This window comes from Nicotiana attenuata, chromosome 7 (genome assembly GCF_001879085.1).
Source record: "Nicotiana attenuata strain UT chromosome 7, NIATTr2, whole genome shotgun sequence".
Classification (NCBI taxonomy): Eukaryota; Viridiplantae; Streptophyta; class Magnoliopsida; order Solanales; family Solanaceae; genus Nicotiana; species Nicotiana attenuata.
The window spans coordinates 98,387,433-98,391,589 of record NC_031995.1 but is presented as its reverse complement, the minus strand read 5'-3'; positions in this window follow the sequence as shown (position 1 = coordinate 98,391,589).

Genomic DNA, 4,157 nt, shown 5'->3' with positions numbered 1-4,157 from the left:
AAAGGTCCATCCTTAAAGAAGCGAAGCCATAGTTTGAAGATTATGGATTTGAGATGCTAATTCTTTTAAGTTATGACTCTAAATTAATAATTTATACAGATATTCAGATAAGATATAAAGTTTGGACCAAAGTTATTGGGTTTGACCGAAACCGTTGGCGAAGACTAACTCCGCCCCTGTCTCCTTATGACTTCTGCGATCGACACCTTTCAAGCTAAAACTTTTGTTGAGTGCATAACTGCATAATATTTGGATTAAGCCTAGTAACAAATTACACATAAAAAGATCACTGAAATGCAATGTGAAGAAGGGAAAAATACATGGTAAAAATACTCCCATCAACCTAAACCAACTTTGTTCCCAATTGGTAAATTTCTTTTGGGTAAGGAGGATTTTCATCAACTGAATTTGGACATAAAGAGGAATGTCTGTTCTTCTTTGTACAGTATAATGTGTTCTTGACACATCCACTGAATGTTATCCAATTACAGAAACATGTCACCATCACTCAACTCTCTTTCAACCCTTTTTTGTAGTGGTCCTATTTTTAATTACAATTGCCTTACTGATTTCCTAATCTGTTACTACACGACAATTTTGGTAGCTAGCTAGGGAGAGTGAATAATAGATTGTTTGGCCAAATTAGAAAAATCAACTTATTTTGGAAATTGTTTTTTTTTAAAAATGGTTTTCAAAAAAGTATTTTTGAAAAAAAACAGTTTGTGTTTAGCTAATCAATTTGAAAAACACTTTTGTATAACAATTTGTGTTTAACCAAGTTTTTCAAAAAGTATTTTTAAGTATCAAATTACGAATAAAGACATGAAGCGATTTATAATAGTTAATCTATATCTATACTATATTAAAAGCACGAAGGCCCTTGGCGAAATGTCGTTCGCCTTTTTTGCCCTTTAAAATGTCATTCGCCTTTTTGCCCTTTAAAAAAAGATTTCACACTAGATAAAATTGTCATTTACCCTTAACATCAAATAAAACTGTATTTATTAAAACTTCCCATATTTGAATTATTATGTAGGAAACACTAATATTTAGGACATTAAAATTAACTAAATTTCTTCCGTGTATAAAGTAAAGTTCTAATTTAGGACCAAATATATTAACTAACTTACGTTGAAATACATTAAAAACTCAAAATCTTTAATATCTCACCAGAAACCATTAGACTTAGGATCCAAAGCCATTAACGGAAAAGATTGAACAACTACTGAAACTTTTTTTTATTTGAAGAAAAGAGGTACCAATTTTTATGTTATGAATTTTTGGAGTTGAAAACAATTTAATTCTATCTTGAAAAGGTATTTTTTTCTCTTTTGGTTACGTTATATTTTAAGAATTAAATATAATTTAATCGTTTTTGAAAAAAGTTTTTGTTTATTTTACTTCTCGCCTAGATCAGCGATATCAATATTCATCATTTCAATAACTTATATATTTTTTAAATTTTTATTTTATAACTTAAATATATTATTTAATAATATTTCTATATTTTTAAATAATTATATAATTATTGATATAGGTATATGCACAAAACGTGTACCTTAAGTACGAAGGTCATTAGCCCCTTTAAAAATATATTTTATATTGGACAAAGTAGTAATTTTAGTTATTTTCCTAATACGACAACAACAACAAATCCAGTATGATCCCAACAGGTGGGGTTTGGGAAAGGTAGTCTATATGCAGACCTTACCCCTACCTAATATAGGTAGAGAGGCTGTTTCCAATAGACCCTCGGCTCAGGAAGGGCAAGAAGAAGAGGAGGAAAGCAAGGAAGGAAGAAAGAAGGAAGATAAAATAAAAAGGGAGAGATAAAGGATAAGTAGTACCAAATAATAGCAACGGGGAATACAATACCTGAGGCAAACAAAACCACATAACGTAATAAGAATCTAAGAATATGAAGGGACATGCATGCTACTAAGACTATCGGTGAACAACTAAAAACTACCCACTAACCTTCTACCTTAATCCTCGACCTCCACACCATTCTATCAAGGGTCATGTCCTCAGTGAGCTGAAGCTGCGCCATGTCCTGTCTAATCACCTCTCCCTAGTACTTCTTAGGCCTACCTCGACCTCTTCTCAAACTCTCCGTGGCCAACCTCTCATACCTCCTGACAGGAGCATCAATGCTCCTTCTCTTAACATGTCTGAACCATCTCAGCCTCGACTCTCGGATCTTGTCCTCTATGGAGGTTACTCCCACTTTGTCCCGGATAGCTTCATTCTTAATCATATCTCTCCTGGTACACCCACACATCCATCTCAACATTCTCATCTCTGCTACTTTCATCTTCTGCACATGGGAGTTCTTGACTGGCCAACACTCAACCTCACACATCATAACCGGTCGAACCACCACTCGATAAAACCTACCCTTAAGTCTTGGCGGCACATTCTTATCACATAAAACACCGGAAGGGAGCCTCCACTTCATCCATCCCGCTCTGATGCGATGTGCGACATCTTCGTTAATCTCCCTCTTACCCTGGATAATAGACCCGAGATACTTAAAACTCGCCCTCTTGGGGATAACTTGAGCATCAAGCTTAACCTCTACGTCTGCATCATGGGTCCCGTCACTGAATTCGCACTCCAAGTATTCTGTCTTGGTTCTACTCAGTTTGAAACCTTTAGACTCCAAGGTCTGTCTCCAAACCTCCAACCTCACGTTAACTCCGCTTTGCCTCTCCTCAATCAACACTATATCATCGGCAAATAGCATGCACCAAGGAACCTCCTCTTGGATGTGTCGCGACAGCACATCCATCGCCAAGGCAAATAAAAATGGGCTAAGAGCCGATCCTTGGTGCAACCCCATCTCCACAGGGAAATGCTCTGAGTCACCACCCACAGTCCTCACCTGAGTCTTAGCATCATCATACATATCCTTAATCACCCTAATGTACGCTACCGGAACGCTGCTAACCTCCAAACACCTCCACAGGACCTCCCTCGGGACTTTATCGTAGCTTTCTCAAGGGCAATAAACACCATATGCAAATCCTTCTTCCTTTCCCTGTACTGCTCCACTAATCTCCTTACCAGATGAATCGCTTCCGTAGTCGAACGCCCCGGCATGAATCCAAACTTGATACCCTTATAATTGTTGCAATTTTGGATATCGCCCTTGTTCTTGTAAAGCGAAACCGTCGTACTCTACCTACATTCTTCGAGAATCTTCTTCGTCTTAAAAATAACATTAAACAGCCCAGTGAGCCATTCCAAACGTGCCCGCCCCGCGCTCTTCCAGAATTCCACCGGGATTTCGTGTCGCTCTGCCCCTGCACATCTTACACATTGCCCCTTCCACCTCCTCTACCGTAATCCGCCTACAGTACCCAAAATCCCGCCGACTCTCGGAGTGCTCCAACTTACCTAGCACAATGCGTCTATCCCCCTCCTCGTTCAACAATTTAGTTATTTTTTTAATATGTAGGAATAATCATTAATTATTTTTCTCATATTTAGGGACAATCATTTAATTAGTTGCCTACTATTTAGGACTTTGACATGGAAAATCATATAATTATCTTTTTGTTATAAAAATATTTGTTTAAGAGTCCTTGACGAGCTCTTTTGTTTTGGTTAAACAGTTTTAGTTTTAGTATTATTTATTTTTATTTTCTTTTTCGGAACTCCTTTTTTTCGCATAGTTATGTAATTTGATTATACCATGAGCTACAGTAACTTATTTTTTTCTAATCTGTTGGAAATCATTCATATAATATTTATTATTAATTAAAAATTAAATAATCTGCATTTTATCTCGAAAAAAATTGTTATTTTCGATCAATTTGTTAATCCTGTTTGAGTCTTCTAAAATGAAGTAGTGAATAACTTTTTAAAAAAAATTAAAAAAATTCTTAAGTTTTCAAGGATTATATGTGATTGCTGAAATTGAAAAGGAAGAATGATAACTTATGAATTTAAAGCGTTTGAACTAAAAAAAAATTAAAATAAATTTTTAGTCGAATACATTGACCGATGATTAAAATTTGTATTGAAGATTCATTTTTAGAGAATAGTAGCTTTTATTTTATTATTCAAACATAATATTTTAATATATTATTTATATAATATTTTAAAATTCTTTCTTATTGAGATAGTGTACACGCGCAAAGCACGTACCCTAA